The sequence below is a fragment of the Serinus canaria genome, chromosome Z (genome assembly GCF_022539315.1).
Source record: "Serinus canaria isolate serCan28SL12 chromosome Z, serCan2020, whole genome shotgun sequence".
Classification (NCBI taxonomy): Eukaryota; Metazoa; Chordata; class Aves; order Passeriformes; family Fringillidae; genus Serinus; species Serinus canaria.
In genome coordinates, this window is record NC_066343.1 from 69,758,852 (window position 1) to 69,783,677 (window position 24,826).

A 24,826-nucleotide genomic window follows, 5' to 3' on the forward strand; every position below is an offset into this window, starting at 1 on the left:
AAAAAAACACAAAAAACTTTACAATCAATTACATTAGTGAGCAGGTGAAATAAGTATGACCTTTTTAACTTCAAAGACATGTCAGAAAGAAAAAAAATATACATAAAGCCCCTCAATCCTCTTGCAATTTGAAATAACGTTTCAGTTTTTAATATAAAGTTTATTGCTTTTTTGAGTTCAGAAGATAGTTTTCTTTTTCTTTCTTTTCCAGATGACAATTTGTTTCTTTTAGTCTGACAATCATATTAACTCCAAGCCTGCAACCAGAATCTGCTCATTTAATTGAAAGGTGGATGAACAAATTCTATCAAAATGATGGGTGGTAGGATGAAAAAGTCTTCGCCCTGTGTTTTGAACCTTCTTCTAAACCCATTTGCCACGGTAAATTTTCCCAAACTGAAATTCAGTCTTTCAAATCTCTTCTTGAGATGATAGTTTTCTGGAATATTTCTTCAATTCTCTAACTTGCTTTTTTCATTTGAGCTGCTTTTGTTTTCTTGTTTCTACTTTCAATATGTTTTATAGTAGGAGTATTTTCTTTGTTAATTCTGTAGTAGTAAAAACGGTGGAAAGAATCTCACCTCTAGCAGACTTTGGAAACCAAATCTAGAGTCACACGAACTGCAGCTATTGCTCACTGGTTCACTTTTCCATTTAAGATGGACGCAGTTTTATAAATCATTGGAGGTGTCAGCAAGGTATTAAGGATTCTTAGCTTGGGACTTGAAACTGGGATCTGAAGCTTCAGAATTCAGGAATTTAGTCTGTGCCTGCCTCAAGATAACAAATACAGAATAGCATGGCAATTTAGTTTACTTGCTTAGAGTTTTGTCTTGTTACCTACTTTTGTTATGTATTTATCAAAAAATGTCCAAATATCTATTTAAATAGTACATGGTTGAATAGAAATACCAGTTTCACAGGCAGAGCTGGATCATAAGATAGAGAATAGGTAAGATACAGAATTTCCTGGGAGATTAACATTTCCATGAAGTCAGTAAGATGACCTAAATGACTTGCTCAAAAAAAAAGAGAGACCTATGACTAACAATGTAAAATCCTCATTTTTGAGGTCTTAGGTGAGCATCTGAAGACATTTGACTCTACCATAGACACCTGTTCCTAAATAAAGCAACTCAGTGTAAGGATTAGAAAACCTGGACTGTGGAACATTTCCTTTTAGCTGTTACCTCACAGGTTCCATTTTTTTTTTTCTCACCCTTAATGTGGGAATTGAGAAACTCATACGCTCAAATTATTCCCTACCACAGTTTGATTGCACCAATACTGCATTTGTCAATGTTACAAACAGTTCTACTTTACTTGATAGAGATGCACACCAGAAAGATGATGGACATTTTATCCCGTGCACATCATTGCCTTGATTTGTATTCTGGCACAGAGTGAGTAAGAAACTGGAGATGGAGGAAAAAAGGACACAGATAGAACAAAAGCTAACCCCTGGCCACCTCCCTGACAAGATGAGATAATCATGCTGTCCACAAGAAAAGCCCTTCAAATGAACAATAATTTAAGTGCATTTCCTCCTTGAAGTCACCTTGACATGCTGAAATACTCAAGTTTAAGAAGAAAAAGACATCAAAGGGCGCTCATTAGAAAATGTGACTTTTGATGGATAATTTAAGTGACAAAGTAAAGTTAAGTGTTTGAAGCAGAGGTCTTGCCAACATAATGTTTTTCACAGCTGCAATAAAACTGGGGACTATTTTGTGGTAGCTGCAGAAACTTGTTTGTGACAGTTGAAAATTCAGTCGGCCAATTCATCCCTGCTTTTTGAGAGAATATCCTGTCCTTCAATCCAACATAATCAGCACCCATTTGCAGGTGCTGTATAAAAGGATATGCACTAGGAAAAGGATAAAAAATTCTCAGTAAGTTACAGCTGTATTTTCGTAAATGCTCCATGGAATGAGGACTGGGTCAAATGGGGAAAAGTTCTTTCAAGCTTTCTGTGCTCATGAAAATTGATGATCTTTTTAGTTCCATGGGAATAAAAGGATTCCTTCAGTCCATTAAAAAATTACAACAAAACAAAGTGCTATGGGGGATAACATAACAATTGTTTTACATTTCTTTGAATGTCATCATTTTAATTCCATCTGCAGATATAGAAAAGAAAATCATTTTTATATAAGATTTTGCCCTATACTTGCCACGCCACATTGAAGACGGATTTGTGACCTTATAGAAATGCCTTTCTTACTGAAGATGCTACAGGAATTCTGGATGCCTGGAAAGCTAGTACATATGAACAAAGCCTCAGTTAGTAAATTAATTTCCTGCACCTGTATGGCAACATTTCCCCCCTTATGTTCTGTTTATTGTTATTGAACATGTTTTTGTTTAGGTCATTAATGACCTCATAGACCTGCGAATTTATCAAAGTTGATCTAAAACTTTATTTTGTATCAAAAATAAATGAAACAATTTACAGACAGAAACTGAAATGCACAAAAATTTCTTCTCTGTCTCCACTTAAGAAGCATGCTGGTAGCACACTCCAGAATTAAGTGATGCTCCCACCCACTGCTGTTTGTAGAGGATCCCATCCTTGATTTCTTTAATTGAATGACAACCCATTGATTTTCAAACAGAGCTGCCCACTGATGGCAAAAAGCCCTGGACTAGGCTTCAGGGTCAGCATCCTATGAGAGTAGGACTGCTCATACTCTCCTATGCTGCTCCATCAGTTTTACCTGGCTTTTCCTGCACAGGGAACTTTACTATGCTAAGCTCTGCACTCAAGAAACTAACAGATAAATTTGAATAAAACAAGCTCAGGAAATTAAACTGACCTTTCTACTTTTAATATGTGTAAGTAAAAAAAAAAAACAGCATTCAAAATTCATAGTCGATGTTCACATTATTAAGTTAAAGAAAAATGGATAGTTTTAGAAGTATTCAGTGACTTTTTAAATTGTGACAATAACATCATGAAATCAGTTGGAATTGCAGATTAATTGCACTCAGAAAATTGCCATCCATCATTCTGAGAATGTTGTAATATGTTGAACTCCAAAGCTGAAAGTTGTTTTAAAAAATAACAGTTTTATTCATAAAAACTGAAGAAGCTTTTTAAATACAGGAAAGAGCTGCACAAAAAAAAAGTGAATAAGGAATAATAATGGAAATTTTTAAAAGCTTAAATAATTTCATAAACCTTAAATCAAAGGAATATACAGAGATCCCTATGGGGAAAAAAACCAACCACAACCAAACCTGCCAAAACCCTTTCAAAAGGATGAACTTTAAAATTCCTTGTTTAAATTACTACTTGCACAGACACATAAAGAGGTATTTTTAACACGTCAGACAAACTGGAGAAGTGGAAAACTAAAAAACCCTTCCATACCTGAGTAGAAAAGTCTGACACATTGTGCTGAGAATTTTCTTCCAAGTCTTTATTGCTTTGAAATAAAAAAGCAATAAATCCCAGGATTAAAAAAAAAAAAAAAAAAAAAAGGAAGATGGAAACACTAGTGCCAATAAAATTTACAAACTCAAATAAAGGATTTCTCCATCCTTTTAAATATCCTACAATAAACTCATAAAAGCCTAGTTTCTTAAACAAGAGGAAAATGCTTTCATTTATCATACTCACTATGTAAAAGTCATTGTTTCAGAAGCTGCACTCTTTGCTTCTGATAAGGTTATACTATTACTTTCCAGCTCAAGACTTACCTGAGGCCCACAGTAATGCTTATTACATATACAATAGAACCAAGGAATGAGTGAATTGCCTCAGTGAATACCTGAATGGACTAGCTCAACCCTTTAGACAAAGTTTTAGATAAATCAGAAGTCACTGCTCTTTCTCCTTAATGAAACTTTTTACACTTCCAAGTTCCAGAAAGCAGAAAATATTAAAAGATGTTCTCTCAGTATGAAAACTTGATCATATGTTTTTACCACACTATCATGATTTTTCTATGTAAGTACTTCTATAAGAAAAAAAAGGGCCAAAGGATCACTTAGCAGAAAAGGCTAGATAAACCAAACCTGAAAGGTGAAATCATGTAAACTAAAATAAAAAATAAGAATCTATTTCTAATGAAGAAGAAAAGCTATGCACAAAACTGGCTTATTCACCACTTTTTTGTCCTGAGATCAATATTGAATGCTTTTCTGGAAAAGATGTTCTAAACAAAGGCAAGCTACTAGACTCAACCCTGGAGTCAAGCATGAAATTCTGTGGCTGGTGCTACACAAAAAATTAAGCTGGATGGCTGTCATTATTTTTGTGGAAGATGGTGAATGTCCAAATGAACGGAGATCTTGTGCTGGATTCACTATTCGGATAAAGCTGAACTGAACAAGAATCTGAGACTTGGAGCCTCTGCCACAGTGACCATGAGTTAGCATTGAGGGGGGAGAAAAGGAAGGTATTACCAGAATAAAGATGCTGTATATCAGGAGAGTAGGTTTAGGCAGTTGGCATGTGTGAAAGCTTGAAGTCTGCCCTGGAAGATAAAATCTTCAAGGGCAGCCTCCTCAAAGCACCAGAATGATCCATCTTGATCTGCACAAAACAGGCCAGCATGGCCAAGGGCCAGGCTAGCTCAACGTGGAACTGTGAGTAATAGCACTGAAATACTGTCCAGGCATCCAAGGATTGAAGTAAGAAGGCCATATCCCAGCTGGAGTTAAAACTGGTAAGGAATGTCAAGGGCAACACTTAGTAAGAGAAAAGAAGACTTTCAGCAAGAGGAAGACCAAGGTTAACACGGGATTGCTGCTGAAAGGACAGGAGTCGTTGTGCTAGAGACCATAAGAAAAGCTCAGATGCTCAATGTTTGCCTCAGTTTCTATTGGCAAAGAGTATTTCCAGGCTTCCATGACTTGATAGGCTGGACAGCTGGGCGTAGAGAAACCTAACGAGGTTTAACAAAGGAAAGTCTAAGGTCCTGCACCTGGGGAGAGAGAACCCCAAGCACCAGCAGAGGATGAGGGCTGACATCCCAGAGAGCAGCTCTGCAGAAAAGGACCTGGGAGCTTTGGTGGGTGATGAGCTGGCCGTGACTGAGCAGTGTGACCTTGCAGCCAGGAGGGCCAGTGGGATTCTGGGTGCATCGGGAAGAGTGTGGCCAGCAGGATGAGGGAGGTGATCCTGTCCTTCTACTCAGCCCTGGTGAGGCACGTGTGGAGTGCAGAGTCCAGTTCCAATCTCCTCAACACAAGAAACACATGGAGTTACTGGAACAGGTCCAGTGGAGGACACAAAGATGATCTGGGGTCTGGTGCATCCCTTTTATTAGGAGAGACTGGCCTATTTATTCTGGATAAGAGAAGTCTGAGAGGGAATCTCATTACCATGTAAAAATGTCTTAATGGAGGGTGACAAGAAGATGGTGCCAGACTCTTGTCAGTGGTGACCTGTGGTAGGAGAGGGAACATTGACTATAAACTAAAACACAAGAAGCTTCACCTCAACATGAGGAAGAACTTTGTGTTGAAGGTAGCAAAGCACTGGAAAAATTTCCAATGGAGGGTGTGGAGTTTCCCTCTCTGGAGACATCCAAAACAACCTGGATATGTTCCAGCATTACCTGCTCCAGGTGACTCTGCCTTGGCACAGTGGCTGGGCAGTAAGATATCCAGAGGTCCCTTCCAATGGTAACGATTCTGTGGTGTCAGAAAGAGGGATGGTTAATGAGGAGCTTCTAACGCCTTTGTCAGCAGTCTAAAGTATAGGATGAGCCAAGCCCTCACCAAAGCAAAATAACTGTGTGCAGGCTGGGGATGGCTACGTAGCACCTCTGCAGAAAAGGGCCAAGACTCTTGTTGTCACACGGCAGTTGTGTGTCATCTTGCCAGCCCAGGATGACCAAACACTGATCCTCATTAACAAATCTGTAACCAGCATGTTTTAAGAATGACCCTCTATCTGGCACGTGTGGCATTGTGTGTTCTTAGAATCAGTTATTCCTTGTGTAACACAAAAATGGTTCAGTTCTCAGTTCCCCCCATGTACTTCCCTCACAATGGTTTCTCCTTATTTCCTCCCTTTTGGAGCTACCCCCTCTCCCCTGCCTGTCATGGTAACCACCCCCTTATCTGGAGAATTCTCTGGGTCAGTCATTCCTTAATTTGATGTATGATTTGCCCCTGGGGTTTTTCCCCTCCCCTGTGTGATCCTCAGTGGCTTAGCTGTAACCCACGCTCCTCCCTGGGTTCTTGCTATTGGTAAGCTTTGTGTCTACTCCTATCACACCCACTCCCTTTATCAGTGGTCCCGTCCCCCCCCCCCCCCCCCCCCCCCCCAGCACGTCGCGGTCTTCTCCCTGACACCTGTCCCTAAGCCTGCTGGGGGAGATTAAAGGTCCTTGGTTTCTAAACGGGTGTCCACTTCTCCTTCCTTTATCTTGGGACTACCTAGCCACGATCCCGCCTGCACCACCCACTCCACAGACGGTAACCACTGCCCAGGGTTCCGGAGGGAATCTGGGAGTGGCACTTGGTGTGGCATCTTCGGCCGGGCCGGGGGCACCCAGGCGGGCTCCTGTACTGCAGGAGAGAGGCTACAGGCACATTCATATGCCAGAGTCATATGAGGTCATATAGTCTTCCGTCTAATTTTGGCCCTTGAGTACAAGAAAACCCAAATAATGAAAAAACAGTGAGTTTGGGAGGGGATGACCAAGAGACAATGCTGGAATATCGCGTTATACATACATTATGAATATATACATATTCTTAGTTATGAATACATACATTATTCTGGAAAATACGAGGCTAAATCTTTTTTCAGCTTCCATCTACACCATAATAGAGCTGATAGAAGTTTAATACTCTCAGAGATACACACAGAACAGACAGGAGGCCATAGTTCCAATATGTGGCAAAATAAATTTTCTTTGCACAATAGGAAATAACAACATAACGATAAAAATTGTTAAGCACTGGAACAGGTTGCTAAGAGAGATGAGAAAGGTCTTCATCTGTGGACATCTTCAAAACTTCTGAAAGAAAAACTGAGCAACATGATGGAGATCTGCATCATTCTGTGTTCAGCATATATTTGGATGGTCTTCAAAGGTTGCTTCAAGCCTAATTTTTTCCTGTGAGTTCTCTTGACTTTAAAATCCATTAATCTCTGTTTTTCTTTGATGAAATAGTGAAGAGCTTAAAGTGCATTCCACTGCTTTTATGGGGAAGGATTTTGCATGTAATTGTCAACATTTTCTGTTTCAGACATTTTCTGTTAACAGACAAAATGGATGTACATATTCACTGCACTTTAGTAAAATCAGTCTTTACAAGTGCCTGTGTCTATGAACAGTGTAGCATAGACAAGAAAGTATTTTTTTTCCTGCTGTAAAGAGTCTCAGTTTAGTGGAAATCTTAGTTACAGGCTTAAGTTTAGTTCTCATAACCCACACAGGCTGAAAGGTGAACTAAGTTACAGGGGGAAATAAGTTTCAGAATAATTTTTTGATCACAAGAGTTTGACTAAGAAATGGAAACAGTACAATCATACAAATAAAATGAAATATGAAACAAAATATAAAGATTAAAAATAATTTCTATTAATGATAGTTAATTTTTCTATAGCATCTTTTATTCATACATTTATAAACTGAAATGTGAAAAGAAATTTGTAGCCTCTGTGTTCTGAGTAGCTGTACAGAACATTTTTTTAATAACTTCTTAAATAGAATCCACAATCATAAATCAGATGTTTATGCTCCAAAGAAGTGCCTTGAGAGAAGTGCATCTCAGCTTGAAATTCACAAAAAAGACACCTATTAAATGACTTCCTAGAATCTTATTTTTAGTATGATTTGAACCTTATTACATATCTTCCTTAATGCAGGACTGTCTTAGAAATTTCTATAGGTGCTGGAAAGGGCTCATTCAAAGCTGATTTTATGCAGCAGCTCAAACATTGGAGCATTTTATGAGAATGAAGCACAGACTCCTAGAAGAGGTACAAACTGATAGCTTTCTTGTGTCCACACAGTATCCAACTTCTGAATTATAGATAACTGTGACAACACTTTTTTCACTTCTTCCTATTTCACCTGTATCAATACCATTCGTAAAGTTGGGAATGGGAGTAGAAATTAAAAAATATAGTATATATATAAATATATACATATATATATATATATAGAGAGAGAGAGAGAGTATATATAGTATAGTATATATATAGTATATATTGTATATAGTATATATATATATAGTATATATAGTATATAGTATAGTGTGTGTATATATATATATAGTACATATATAGTGTATTTATATATATAGTATATGTGTGTGTGTATATATATATAAAATGAATATATAGTCAGAATGCCACAAAGGCCCCTGTGTTTCTGTAAAGAATAATTTTCACTTTGGAGTAATAAATAAATTATATTTATTTTAAGTTGTGGATGAAGGAACATACAGTTGAGGATCTTCTGTCTAGCAAAGAAGCTAAAGCAGTCCTCCTCATTTTCTTGTGTTCTCTTGCTCAGTCTTTATCTAATCTTGAATTTGCTCCTACATGATAAAATATTAAAGGTGAGAGTTTAAGTCTCACCTCGTGGTGGGGTTTTTAGCCCTCAGGAGTACTGGCTACATGTCAGAGGAGGTTAGCAAAAGTATCCCTACAACCAAAGCTCTGTGTTGCCATCCCAAGATAATTCACATGATATGGCTTGCTCAGCCTCTTGACATTTGCATTTGAGTGATCTCCATAATGATTGCAGATTTAGTCAAAGTTTGGAAAACACATACACAAAGCGACTTTGAGTTTCTGCTTTTTTTGTGATGCTTGATATCACTGTGTACAGACACAAGCCTTCATTCAACAGTCCACTCTGGGTCAAGGCCATCTAACATTTATCTCCAAACTTATCCAGAAGGAAATGGAGATCTTTGTGAATGGAATCCTTTGTGAATGGAGTATTTTAAAGTCATCAGATACATACAGGCAGGTCTGCAAATCTTCACTCTGAAAGCTGAGCCCCTACTTAGAAAAGATTGGTCATTCATTAATTTAATTTTCCAACATACATTACTGTTATTATCAGTAGTAGTAGTAGTAGTACTGGTAGTAATATTAGTAATAAATATAATAATAATAGTAATAATAATAATAATAACAACAGTAATAATAATAATAATAATAATAATAGTAATAGCCATTCTTACCATTACTGTTTGAGCAGAATAATCCCATGCAGTCAGTTTACAGTGTGATACACTTCTGATGTAAAAGACAGAACACTGGAATGGAAATTAGGAGATCTGGATTGTATTTATGGCTCTACTATAACACGCTCTACGATCACTAATAAATTACAACACCTTTTGTTATCCTACTTCATATTTATCTGATGGTTCATCCAGAAAACCAGTGTATTGTTCAGGGAAACTTCCTTGTCAATATTCCTCAGTGGTTGTTTAGATAATTTCTTAATTAATTATATTATTGTTAAGAAACAGTACTTTGGAGAGGTATTACACTGTGTGTAGCCTGTATAGATCTGGGGCAGAGAAGAGTGCTATTCTTTTTTGCTAATGTAACATTTCTGTAAATGTTAAAGAGCTGTAGAAATGCAGGAAAAAAGATAATAAAAGACAATATTGTACCTTCAGCTAAAACCAACCATACAGACTCAGGAATCACTAATAAATCCATTAATTTTAGAAAATTCTACACTGACTGTGCTTAGACGATAACTTAATAGTCAGGTCAGGGAAAAGGAGATAATTTCACTTTGAATACAGTTTACTGAAGGAGCCACGACCACTTAGGGGATTTTAGCTGTATCTGAATTTCAAATACTTCTAAATTTCAGCTCTGGTTTTATAAAGCATAAGCTTCAGCATGACCTCACCCTTAGCTCACCCTTTGTTATGTCAGGCATTCTTTTGATGTGATTCTTCATCCCCATTTTATTATGGGTGTTTATGCAAAAAGGAAGTATTCATAATGAATGAAAATCATGACCTAAGCATAAATAGCATATTTTGTATCTGAAGCCATATTTACCTAGCAGTGAGGCAAGTGGCAGCCTAACATATAAAGTAAATAAAAAGAGAAAGCATGACTATGGGACTAGATCAAAAAAAGGCAATGGAGTAAGTAAAAGCAAGGTCCAATAAAAAAGATGAGAATTTTGACTGATTTTATCAAAATTTAGTTCAATCCTAGGTACTGTGTTAGGTTTTCACTTCTGGAGATGCAAGGTCTGTTTCACATTGAATAGATCACAAGCATTTAATGAATCTTTCAACCTTCTTCCTATTCTGTTCATTGTAACAACAATACTCAAATCCAGTCTGCAAATGAAAAACATAATTCAAACACAGCAGTGAGTAGAGGGGTTACAGATCAGGATTGATTTAAATGGGTTGATGAAAATCCACCTTCATCATGTCCTGATTGAGCTAAGCACTTGAACATACGCCTAACATTTAGTACTTGACCAGTCCCAGCCAGTGCTTACCTGGAGCAGAGCTTTAGATGCATTAAAATGGTTCAGACCTCTTATGCCAATCTCCTACTAGCAGGGAATCAGCCATTCATAAATATTAGCTCAGGTTTGTTCTTGCACAAAAATGGGCTGGCAACTTTTTAAGTATGAAGCAAATGTGAAGCAGCTGACATTTAGAGTCTGTAATAGGATGTTATGTATAAAGGGGAAATTTCAACACGGCAGTCAGTGCAGTCTGCTAATCTGTCTGGCACTGGAAGTTTCCAGAAAAAAATATTCTAAAACAAGGAAACTCCCATAAGTCAAGTGGGAGGACAGAAAAGAAAAACAAAAAACAAAACAACAAAACCAAACAACAATTCAGGAAATTAGAAAGGAAATTCAATCAGAAAAATAATTTTTGTTTTGGTTCCTAGTACCATTAGATCAAGACCTCCAGAAATTCTCAAATAAATAGCGGAACAGTAAAAGGTATTATCAGTTTAAATTTGGGATCAAAACGCTATATATAGAATCACAGAATAGCCTGGGCTGCAAGGCACCCTAAAGATCATCCCATTCCATCTCTACTGTCATGGGAAGGTACAACTTTCACTTAGCCAGGTTGCTCAGAGAGCCATCCAACCCAGCCTTGAACACTTACAAGGATTGAGCAGCCAGAGCTTTCCTGGGTAACCTGTGCCAGGACCTCAGCACCCTCCCAGTAAGGGTTTTTTTTCCAAATATCTTATCTAAACCTACTGTCTTTGAGTTTGAAGCCATTCCCCCATCCTGTCACTAAATGCTCTTGAAAAGAGTCCCTCTCCATCTTTCTTCTTGGGTCCCTTCAGGTACTGGAAGGTCACAAGAAGCTCATCCCAAAGCCTTCTCTTTTCAGAAGATAATATCAGTTCTCTCAGCCTTTCATCATAGGAGAGGTGTTTTTGTCTGCTTTAATGCAAAGCAATCAGTGAATCTGTGCTTCTTACATTTTAAGTGACTGTGGAGAGCACTGAGTTACAAAGGCAAAACCATTCACAAGTGTCCCTGTGTTCACACTGCAAGGGTAGCGGGCTCAGCAGCATGCTCAGAGCTCCTCGTCCCTGCTCATGCAAGCTGAAGAATCAGGAAGATACCATCTCCCATCTCTTTGTAGGCACCAAAGCAAGAAATGCACTGTCTTCTACATGGCTGGGCATCTGAGAACCTTGACTGCAGGCTGTATCACAAGTACACTCTCTTTTGCAATGAGGACACAGCTTGCTTCCTTCTTTTGCTAAACATGAACAGAGTGACATCCTCAACTTAGGCTGGAGGAAGGTTCTGAAAATTACAGCTAGACAAGGCTCTGCATGCAGCACAAACGATGGAACTTTTCAGCTCTGAATGCAGACAGATATAAATGCATAAATTGGACAGGTGTGTAACAGAACTGAATAATGAAAACCTGGGTGGACATAAGTTGGACAGGTGTGTAACAGAACTGAATAATGAAAACCTGGGATGTCTAAACACACTGGTTTATATGGAGCTTCATCTGGTACCTCTGATCAGTGCTGCTATTGATGATGAGCCTGTAACTCAAAACCATGGACTTCTTATAGAGCTTGGCAAGAACAGCTGTAATTTTACACCATCAAGGATCATCTGTTCAATCTCAAGATGAGTGATATAGAATGAGCCTGGTTTTTTTTTTTTTCATAATGAAACAATATTAACTTTCAGCAAAATGTGGGAACATCCCCTGGATCGGTTTAATTCACTAGTGTAGATATAATCAAAGTGAGTGTACATAGAAGCCTTGAGGTCTAGATTGTAAAAATTTAAACAAAATGCTTTAGTTCTTTTGCTGCTTCAGTCCTCCATCTTTGTACATGCCTCATGATGAAGTCCAAACTTTTCTCCTGTTGACCCATAGCTTGCATGAAAATTGAGCAATGACCTTTGGGAAAAGAAGACCTATCCTTTACCACCATTATTGTCAAGTCAAGTGCATATCAGTCCTCAAGGTGGACAGGGTGTGAACACTGCTTGGGAGATTCTTCTCACTAGACTTCATCTGGCTAAAGGTAGGTGTTTAGCCACCTAAAACAAGTTAGAGGTATTACGTGCTAAAGTGGACCACCACTCACTACTAATTCAAGTGAGGGCTTAAGGTGGTGACTTTGCACATCTGCATTAAGTTTTGTGAAGGGAATTTTATCTGTGCTTAACTGTTTATCTTCTTTGTTCTTCTGTAACTCTCTCCCAAATTTTCCCTCAGGAAAATTCTCCAAAATGAATCCCAGAAACCTCTGCTGCCAAGTGTGCTTTGTAAACATAGAGGTCAGGATCTGAATGAGATACCCACCCTACAGCCAGGAAAATGTTTGTGTGTTGGGCCTGTCTGGGTGGCAGGTAAAGTTCTTCATAGAGGCTTGTTTGGTGCTGCTTGAGAAAAGTGGCCAAAATGACACTGAAAACAGACTATTTTAGCTACTGCTGAGCAGTATATACACAGAGCTTCTCTGTTTATAGGATCCCAATAATTGCATTTAAGGTGCACAGATGCTGGGAGAAGCCATAAACAGGCAGAGGAGCTAATCTTGCCAATCTTGAGAGATTCCATGCTGCACATTGTAATGCTCAAAAATAAAGAGAGGTGGTGGGAGGATAGAGCAGCTCATATTCTGGTTCAGTACTGTCTGTGTTTTGGTCTGAAGATGGGACATGGTCAGTTACTGTCTTTGCATAAAATTGTTTTGTTTTGTGTTTTCTCTCACTTCTTCCACTCCTCCACTTATTAAGCTATTTTTATTCTGACCCATGTTTTTCCTTGCTTTTACTCTTTTATTCCTCTTCCTCCATTCCGCTGTGGAGAGGAGGGAGCAGTGAAGGACTTTTTATGGAGTACTTAGCTGCTTAACACACAACAGCATGGATGAGCTGGTGAGTAAATGTCCTGGGCAGTACAGACATCCTCTCAAAGGAGCCACCCACCATCTTGCACTAAGAAAGCTCTCTCCATGACTTAATGACATACTCTGCATTTACAGCTTCCAGTTTCACCCACAACACCTGCTTACAGTGCAGTTTGTCCTTACATATACCCTTCCTGTATTTAACTTCTTATCTTAAATGATGATGGGTCACAATTCAGCCAGAGCATTTTGCCCAATTGAAGATATTCTTGGCCAAAGAAGTACCATCATTGCAATCTATATCCGTCATCAGAAATAAGAACACCATAATTCCCTCTTCTGCTGTTGCAAATAAAAATGCCAGGATCTGAAATAAATGCTTTACATAACCATTTCTGTAATAACTAACAAGAAATGGAAAGAAAAGTTATATTAATTTATTTGTACCATAACGAATATACCACATCATTATGCTCTCTTTTTTCTTTCTTTCTTTCCTTTCTCTCTCTTTCTTTTCAGACTTTATCTCCCGATCCTCTCTATTTTTTATTTTGGGTTTTTTTGGTTTTTTTTGGTTTTTTTGTTTCTTCCTAAAGGGACGCTTGAATAGAACTATCTGGTTTAGAAGATGAGGCTGACTGATTACTGTAATTCATAGGGCCTTAATTAGCTGCACAAACCATTAGCTACAATTAGACTATTATAAAACACTTGATGCGCTGTGTCAACCATGGGGGCTCATTTATTCTTGTGGCAGGCAAGGGAGGGGGGAAGGGGAAAAGAGAGCACTGTACAGCCAAGCATGCTAATAAAGAATGATTTTTGATTTAAGATGTTGCCGATAGTCCCTCAAAATTAATCTCAATAGCTGTCTAATTGTGTCGGTGGATGGTATATTTATTGTAAAATGACACCAAAGCTAAATGAGTTACCTGAAGCAGGACTGCTAATGTCAGCGCCTGGAGACGCAACTCCATATGCCATAATACAGCAAGGCACTGGGGCTGAATACTCCCAGTGGAGCACTTTGCTTCATCTGTCTCTGAAAATGCAGCAACCTGACTTACACTTTATGATCCTTAAATAATAATAATTAAAAAAAAGGAATAAAAAAAAAAAAAATGAGAGGCAAATTCCAGAGCAGCTTTCAAAGGTGAGGGGGGGCTTACAAGGGCATGGTCCAGGCAGAAGAAACCTTATAGAAATTGGTTTGGGTGTTGGCATATGTAAAAGTGGAAATTAGGAGATTTGTCTTTAAAGTGAAAAAGAGAGGAAACAATACAGATGAGGTAGATTTTTCTAAAGGGCTTAACACAGTGGGAATGTAAGTATGATATTCTTTAACGTAGAGGCCTTTTTTGTTTGTTTTCCTATTGTATTTTCTGATTCATATTGTATTGATCTAGCTTTCTAGTTGCAAATTGCTGGAAATACATTTATAGATTCCTTTAATTTCTTTTTTTTTTTTTTTTTTTTACCCTTGATTAATTTCCTGCTAAGCACCTTTGCAACAGAAAGTCAGGAGCTTAAAATAGGAGAGATTGGTTCAATAATACATGGCACTTGGTCTTTTCTGTACCATGCATGAAAGTATAAAAGCACAGAGGGGAAGAAAGTAGAATCTGTAGTTAATATGTTAGATTGGGACTCAGAGACCTGAATTCTGTTCCTGTTGTGCCCTACATGACCTTGGGCAATTCCATTTCTCTGTGCTTTTGTGCAACATGGGGACAGTCACACTTTCTCTCCTATTATGCTTTGTTTCTTTCAACTCTGGGGCCCAGATTCACAAAGGTAAATCAAGGTAATTTATCTTGATGGACTAGAAAGTAAGAGCTGAATTACCTCTGTGGATCAGGGTCTAAGCTTTTTGGGGCAGGGTTTGCCTATTGGTTTGGGAAAATACAGCACTTGGCATGCAGGACCAAATGTCATTTAGAAACTCTAAATCTTCTTGCAAAAAAATCCCACAACATGCTGCTAATAGGATGGAGTTGTTACACTGCATACACTGTGATTAACTAGCTGATGATCTTCAGCGATGCTGCAGCTGCCAGTACACTTTGTACTATCCTCAGCCATTAATATCTCAGCAGAAACAGAGCTCAGAGTGTCCAGCCCCAGAATTACAAGCCTCTGTCGCCAGAGCCAAAGGAAGGTGAGTCACTGATAATTGCAGTTGAGTGTCCTGTGTCTCACTCAGGATGCTGAGCAGTACATCTAGTCCAGGAATCAGAGACTAATCTTGGAGCATGACCTTCATTGCTCTACTTACACAGGGAAATGCAAATGTGAGGTGAGAGGGAAGCATTACCTGACTCTGATGCAGAGGTGGCAGCCACCATTTCTCACACACAGAAGTCCCCTAGAGCAGTTTGGTGTGATATTGTCTCTTCCTGTGTCTGGTCTGACTGTTCCAGAGCAGGGCAGGTATCATTGTGTGCATGTAGAAATGGGCTGCCCTAACCTCCCTTCCTTACCATAGTCTTGAAAAACAAGACTTCTTCTTTGCACGTCTTTGCCAAAGAATAACATTGACATAACTTTAACAAAAATTGCCATGATATTAATGACTGTTTACAACATATACATTCATTTAAGATAAAACATTAAAGTTTTGTGTGGAAAATTTTGTCCCCCTTGAGAGGAAAAAACAAACACCTACCTTCCCACCCCTCCGAGGTATTATGGTATTCAAAAATGTAACAGCAACAGAAGAAAAAAAATTAAATAACACCAAACAACAATCTGCAAAGCATTTTGTTCTACATGTGTATGGGAGTGCATCTACCTATGCATGCATGCAAATAACAGCTATACACTTTTATGTGAATCTAGACATTTATAAACAAAGATTTTCATAAATTATCTTTCATTCAAAAATCTAAAGAAAAATATCCTATTGCACTTTACAGTCAGTCTGTCAATAATAAAATAATTTACATATAAGCATGGAGCAGTGGTAAAGATTGGTGTCAGAGAGAATTCAATAATTAGTAGCTAATTATAAATTGCACTAAGTTAGATAGGGTTGCCATATTATAATTATGGTGGAAGATGAAAAAGGATTTTCTGGATGATGAAGGAAGGATCAGTCAAGGATGACCAAGAGCTCAGTTCAATCTAGTAACATGATTGCAATTAAAAACCACACTCATAAAAAGTACTCCACTGGGATTTGAGAAAATACCCTGGCCTTACAGGAAAAAAATGGATTTTTGCTGTACATTGATGATATTTACAAAAGGAAGAAATTTATTCTTTTGCTTTAGGACTAGTTATCAGCATATCTTCAAAAGAATCCATAGTCTACACACAAGACCAAATGGAAATTCTAAATAAATTACCTCAAATTCTTTATTAGATGATATCAGAAAACAGCCTGGAGGAAACGGGTGGGCTGGGTGGCTCCTCTGACAGAAAAATAACACCTTGACAATAAGATAATAACAATAAGATGGAAAAGTATATTTAAAATCTGTGATCTTACAAAGTTTATTAAACATTTATTCAGTGATTATTGAACCACCACTGTTCAAGCAGCAGTTTGCTCTGTTTCCAGGCAGTCACCTCACAGCAATAATGACAGAAGACATGGATGCCTCAGGAGATATTCCTTGGGGAGTTTTTCTCAAACCCCCTGAAGCAGGATGCTTTGGCAGCAGCAAGACTGCCAGCACAGGGTGGAGGTTTTGTGTTCTGAACAGCAACAGAACTGTGAGAAAAGCCAGGGGCAAAATCACAGAATCACAGAACAACCTGAGTTGGAAGGGACCCACAAGATTCATCAAGTCCAACTCTTAGCCCTGCAAAGGACTTTTCCCAAGACTCACAACCTAACCCTGAGAGCATTGTTCAAAAGCTTCTTGAGCTCTGTCCAGTTTGGTGCTGTGACCCCTGCTGCTCTGGGGAGTCTGTTCTAGTGACCAACCGCCCTTGGGCACTGGAACCTTTTCCTGAAATCCAATCCCAACCTCCTCTGGCAAAACTGCTTTCCCTTTGGGTCCTCTCAGGGCTCCCCAGAGAGAAGAGATCATTGCCTACCATTTCTTCTGCCCTCACAAGAAAGTTGCAGACTATGATGAGGTGTCCCCTCAGTTTCCTCCTGACTTGCTCTTTTTCAGCCACACATGAAATTACTCAAGGTTTTCTCTAAGCATTTAGACTTCTTGCCATGATTCCTCAGGCGCTGGGTTTCTATTTCTGAGGCAGTGCTTTATTTGGCTTTCTACATCCTGATCTACATTTTGCCTCCCTCCTTCCTCCCCTGTTAAAGGGTGTGCAGGCCTTCCACGACTGTTATGGATATGACACATCTACATGAAAAGGGGATAAAGGATTCCGGGAAGGTGTTTCCAAAAGCTCAAGTGGCAGGCAGGCACAATATTCTTATTAAGAATCTATGTGTACTGAGACACTTCGAAAATCTTGCATTTAATTTCCTGGCTTCTGGAGCTAGCATGACCCTGATTTCTGTATTCTTTCCTTTTTCTCCTAACTTACCATTCAATAGTTTAAACTTACAATGTTATTTTCAGTAGTTTGGTTGGTATGTTACTTTTTTTATTCCTTTTTTCACTCCCCTGGGAAGTCAACTGTAGACAGTATTACTTAGTGATTCATCTATATTTCCTTCTTGAACCAATTCCTGCTTGTTGCTTAGGTCTTACAGATGTTTTGTAGAGATACTGTAAAAGGCAAAGAGTTCTCAGCCTCCAACAATACAGATTTTAAAGTCATAAACCCTCCAGTTTCTGGGAAAATAATGGAGAACTCACACAAAGAGAGCAGGTGGGAAGGGGAAGGATTAAGAAGAGGCAGAAAAACACCACCGTTTTTATTTACTGGGTTTGACTTAGATCTCATAAATTCTCTTTAATGTAATGATACCATTTTTTCTTGTTTCAAAGGAAAAAAATCTTTCAGATCAAAATTTATCACAGTCAAAAAAAAAAAGGAACAAACCAGCATTAAACATTTAACAGCAACATTTAATAATGTATACAATAAAATATTGCTCTAATATATTGACAAATACAGCAATAAAGTATTAATGTGATTATGCTTCATCAGTGCAACAGCCTTCTCCTTGTCTTTCAAACAATTTGAATAAAAAGTCTCTCCCCTCTAATCAACAGTTTCACCATAATCTTATGAAAACAAACAAACAAATAAGACGCTAGAATTTAAAAAAAAAATTATCAAATTAATTTTCTTGTGACAAAATATACAAACTAAGGTAGCTGCAATTTATTTTTGTTTTACACCAGAGTAAGTGAAATGGGAGCTTATTCCATAACAGCCTAATTAGGATGATACTGTAGCTACAATTGTTTTATACTTATTTTCACCACTCCTGGGAAAAAAATGCAAGCCCTACATGCCACTTTCCAGATTCCACTGAGGCATAGCAAGAGGAGTTGTCCAACCTATAAATGTGATCTACTCTTGAGCTGGCAACAATTGCTGTGATGTCTGAAGGCAGTCAGACACCTGACATGGTCACAGGGACCTGAGGACAAAAGTGAGGCACCTAAAACTGCAATCCATGGCAGATGGAATCCAGAAAACTCTTCAAATCTATTTCAGAGACAGAATCTGACTCTGGGTTGCTGGTGTCTCCTGGCTTCAAGTCCTCTCACATAATTAAACAAGCTGGGTCAGTTTTTTCTCATATGAATAAGGGAAGGTTCTTAAGGTTGCAGCACTCTCACAGTTCATGTTGGCTCATGATTCAAGCCTCTTTTTTCTCTGAGCATCTAAGAAACCATCTGCATATAAGAGATTCTATTTAATGTCTGGAACATAAAGGGTAAAGCAGATAACTGAGTGAGAAACCCTTCTTTCAAGCATTTTAATTGTTATTTTCATATGAGCTCTCTGTTACCAGATCTTATCAGCAACTACTTCATATATCCTATCTGTCTTATGGAATTGAAATATTCAGGGAAGATAAGGCTACTTAAAAGTACTTTTTTTTTTTTTTTTTCATTCAATGTGATTGTTTCTTCTGTCACATTTCCTCCTCAGGATTGAGAAGATGTTGTTCTGGATGGGTGAAACAAATGGAATCTGGTGCCACAATTACACCTATACATGTGTTCTGGCGCCCTTGGTGTGCTCACAGACATATGTCATTGCCAAAGCCAGTTGGGGCTCTTCAGCACAGAAATCCAGATATTTAATTCACATGTAGCAAAATATTGCATCACCCCAGGCTGTGTGAAAAGCACGCTTCAGAAATATCATCTGAGAAAATATATAAGAATTCAGTTTTGTATTTCCAAAAAAGTAGGTGACTGCCTAAGCAATAGGAAAGTTACATGTAGCAGAAATAACACTCTTCAGGTTTGAGAGAGAAGCTCAGATAGCATTGTTAATGGCTTTCAGACGTGTTTGGAATTATTCCCTTGCATCTGTTTGTCATCTTTTTCAGATTTAATGACTTGATGCTTTTCTGGGTAAACAAAGAGGCTCTCTTGCTCATATGTGCTACTCAGAGCAGTGTGCATACCTGTAAAATGAAAAGGTGACTAGACTGAAAATGTCATTTGCTGTGACTTTGTTATAACCTTTATTCAAGCCAAATTCCAGTCCAACATGAGTCACAGGAGTCTGATGGATGGAGTTGCAGCTGTTGAGTCTGCTCCTGCACCGGCCAGGAATGAGACAGGCGTGCTTGCAGCTAAATCCAGACATCAGTGGTACAGCAATCAGTATCTTACTAACTCACTCATCTTCCATTATACTTGGTGAAGAACAATAGATACTTCCAGGTCACAATTCATCTGATCTCTTAAAATCTCTACTTTGGTCTAAGATGAATTGCATCCTGGAAATGCCCACTAACTATGCAGAGCCTCTAAGGTGATATCTGCATTGTAGACATCTACAATTAATCATGTGAATTTCTGTATTGGTTTAAAGATGGTGGAAAACCAAAGTTAATATTGGAAGTTCCTGTCTATTCTTCATGTTGATGTCACTCTACCCCTGCTGCTTCATAAGAAATAAAGATTTCCCTGATATTTGCAACAGAGAACCCCTTTTATATTTAAAGAGGACCATTTTTCTGGGGGAAAAAAATACCACAAGAGTGAAAAAAATGCAGGAAACAAAACAGACTGAATTTTTAATGAATAAAATTTATTCTATTCATCCATTCTTCTACCTATACTTCATACTGCCTGCTGAAAAATTAGGTGTGATGCCAGACCTTAGGCCAAATCATCATTAATGGAAATGCCTTCTATGTTGCTAACATCGGAGCTTTGCTCTGCTTCTGTCTTTCACTGAAATCCTCCAGGTGAAGGAGGCAGTTTTATAAAACATGACATTTTCTAGCTCAGCCTCCTACAGAAACCAGCTGTCGATGAACACCAGCCGCCATCGAGATGAGCATCTTTCCCAGCCCCTGCTGCTGTGTGGACAGCTCCTGTGCACCACACACACACAAACACAGACACAGACACACACTCTTAGCTGTGTTTTTGTGTTACTGCCTCTGCAGGTTCATTCTGGAGATCTGGGTCAGTCCCCCCACAAAACTGTGGCTGTGAGGCTGGAATTATGCTCCCCATTTCCAAACTCTCCAGAAGCATCACAGGCTGCAGAAAGGCTTTCCATATTCTTTTTCCAGCTTGTGATTCCACCTTCCTTGGACTGAAAAGCAACTAGGTGACCAGATCAAACTGAGGCAATGTCTATACATAGCAGAAAATGCGTATCAGTGATGAAAATTAAAATATTAATTTCAGGGTGTAAAATCAGAACATTTTCACAATTCTGAATTATTTCATCATTATTCCCAAAAACCAAAACATATGAAAATTTCCATAAAAAAATACTTCTGTCTTTGGAATACTTTTGAGGCTTTTTTGGTCTTTTTTGGGTGAGTTGCTTGTGGGTTATTTTCCCCCCTTGGTGTTGTGTTGGAGCATTTTTGTGTTTGGAATTTTTGGTTGTTGTTTTTTAGTGTTTTTTGGGTTTTTTTTTTCTGAGGTCTTTCTGGTGTGGTTTTTTTTCAGTTGTTGTTTTTGGAGGGTTTTTTGTTTGTTTGTTTTGGGGGTTTTTTGTTGCTTTTTTTTTTTCTTTGGAGGGTGGAGTGGTGACATTTTTTTGTCTTTACCTCTGGTGTAAAGCTGTACCTCAGGAAAGGTTTGCAAGATCATGAGCCATATTAGCTCATGTCCTTGCAGTAATAAATTTTATTTATTCCAAGTAAAATGAAAAAATATTGGCTGTATTTGTCCTTCTTTATCAGGAAAATATGTATACGTGCAATTCTTTTAAAATATTTAATTATTTACTCAGGAGACCAGAATAGCTGCTCTGCCAGGTAAATACATTTTAAGGCAGCCTCTTAAGACATATATTATGTTAGATCTATGTCTACATAAATGCATTTTTTGTAACGCAGATTCTTTTAAAAGGCAAAATCTATTGCCTTCTCTTCTGTCATGCAAACACAGATTTGGGGGTCATGTTTTGCATAATAAAAGTGTCAGCAAGATTCTTTGAAGAGGCACTTTTCTTGATCCTATGGGCCAGAGTCTGATGTGTTCATTTGCAAGAAGAACAATATTGAAAATTTGATTAACTGATTAACTGATTTAACCTTAACTGATTTTAGTGGAAGTTTCTTTACTTACTTACATAACAAAGTAGATTCCTGTGTAAGACACAGAAGCAGCAGGAGGCACAAAAGTTTAGCATGAGCAACATGAAAGGACATAGGAGAGTTGAACCCTTACTCCAGGAAAAAAAAAGAAGAAAAATGAGTGTTCTGAAAAGCTGGTTTGTGTCTCAGCATTCAGTTTACCTTCCAAGTAGAAAAGTCAGAAACGAGTGCTTGATCACAGGTCCTCTACCAGCTGCTCTAGAGCTGGAAAAATCTAGGGTTGTCTTCTTCAGTTTTATGTTTCCAATATTTCTGGGAAAAATTTGTCTTCCTTTCAGAGGAGTTAGCTCATCAAACAAGGTGATATGTCTGGCTTTTGAAGGTGTTTTTTCCCTTAATTGCTTTGTGAAAAGCCATTTCTAAAATTCAGCTTTCCTAAGTTGCTTTCTTGCTCATTTTCTTTAAAAGTAACAAGGGACTATCACCATGGCTATCAATTTGAAATGTATGGTAACATGTTTAGGAGTAATGACATCCTTGTGCTTGTGGTAGTCAAAGATAAAGATTTACAGCAGAAGAAATCAACTTTATTACACCAACCTGTATCCTTCTTCTCCAGAGCTCATGTGCTTAAAGGCTTGCTCTTCCTATTCTTTTCTCAGTTCTCCTAATCAAAATATTTGTTTAACTTTCTTTTCCAATGGACTTTAACTATTCTGGTACTGTAACTTTGACCTTAGATGTTGCACAAATGTATTCCATAAAAGGAAACCCAAAACAAATCCGCCTTGTAAGACCTGATTCTGATGTTATTACCCATTCATTTATTGATTATTTTGATGCATTACAAGTTCTTTGATTTACTAAATGTTTTACACTAATCTAAATTTTGCAAGAAAATGGTGTGGGATATGAGGATAGAGACACTTACTTACTTGGTTGAGCTGCAAGTGAATGCAGAAGAAAGTACTGTGATAGCTAACTTGCAATGAAGTCCTGAAAGCTCTTTGTTTTCAAAGCTAGTTGGAAAGAGTCTGAGAAAATGTCATTCCTCCCCTTCCATGGGTTCTTCCTATGCCTAAATTAGAAGTACTTTATGGATATCTGATTAAGATGGTATAACTCCAGTGATGTCAATGATGGCATCTAACATTTATGTTTTATTTGATGTAAGCGCGTGTCTGACTCTGAGCAAGTAAGTGGATGCCAACAGAAAAGCAAATTAAAATTGCTCAACTCCATAGCTAATAGTGTATATATATATTAAAAAAAAAATAAAAATTCCCCAGCCTAATGCTGTTCCATATTTTCTAATTTCACCCAGAATGTTGAAAGTCTGTTTAAAAGTTGAACAATTTTTGATACATTCCTCCTTCCATTTGAAGAACCTTGCTAATCTGTCTGAACAACTTTAATAATGACTCAGCATGATGTCTTTTCCCATTCTCCCTCCACTTTTTTCTCTTTTTTCACTTGAGCTACTATGAGAACTTTAATGACCCAACAAGATTGTCTTCAGCCCACTGAGAATGCTGCAAATTTTATTTGGTGGAATCTTGGCATTGGAAAGATACTCTGAGTGAAACACCAGGATAAATTGGTGCTCCCCAAATATGTTACCTTCAAGTTGGCTTTCCCAAACTATCAGTCTTTTCCCAAAGAACAGGTTTAGGACCACCAAGACATTGCTCATCTTCGATGGGAACAGTTCAAAACTTTCTATCTTTTCACCAACATCAGTGAGTCTTTAATGATGTGTGCATTTCTATTTCTTCTTAATCCCACTGCTTTATACACTGAAGCATCTTAATCTATGAGTCAGATTTGGAGATATATTTAGCTGTCTAAATTTCCGTCAGGTTCAGAGGAAGATTTGGTAACAAAATAAAGGTTTTGTATGTGAAATCCATTGAGGAACCTCTACTTCCACCACCTTCCTGCCCCACTGAATTTAATTTTATAGTTTTTTGGAGTTTTTTTTGTATGTACATACAATATATGAAGACTCCATGGGGTGAGATCTCCAAGACTTTGGTTTCAGATGCTACTACCTCTTGTTGTCTGCTGCTCTGGATGTCTTCCCTGCTCCCAGACCTATGGGAACACTGGCAAAACACTGGGTGTGATTAGACTTCAGCTGCACCATTGGAAGGCCAGCATCTTCATTCAAATCAGAAGAAACTCTTCTACTCTGGAACATCTTTTTCATGTACTGAGTCTTTTAAGGTGCTGTGGTTTTTTGGTAGGGGCAAGGTGAACTTCCAAGCAGGCAGAGCCTAAACACTGAGAGATTTCCCAGAGAAAATTTGTCAGCATCCTAAGATTTTCCTGAAGTTTTGCTTCCCAAGTTATCTTGAGGCAATGATGTCCACATAACAATTGGTGTCAGTTATAAACAGGATGTACACTAAGCGTGTACATATATAGAGATATTTTCTTCAATATTTTTTCCTGAATAGGGATAGGAATCATAACAATATACTTGAGGAATTATTTTTATGTCTGCAGGGTTGAGTGTAAAATATACTGTCTATTTTGTAAGAAAAAGAAAATTTATGAACATGAATGAATGAATAAAAACTTTAAAAACAGGGAACAATGATGTTTTGTTTTGTTTGTCTGTGTGTGTTTAGTTTGATTTGGCTGTGATTTTTTTAAAGGAATGAGTATAGGTCTATTCAATATTCACTTTAAATATTCATGTTGCATTGTTTTTTATTCCTAGTTTTTAAAAAATGGCTGCCATAAATTCTTATATTCCTGTCATTTAAAATGTTTATGATTTAAAAAAAAACCAGTCAGCAGTGTCAAGACACATTGCTTTTAATTTAGGTAAGAATTTCCTTTGTAGAGTTGAAACAGGCTTTCTTTTC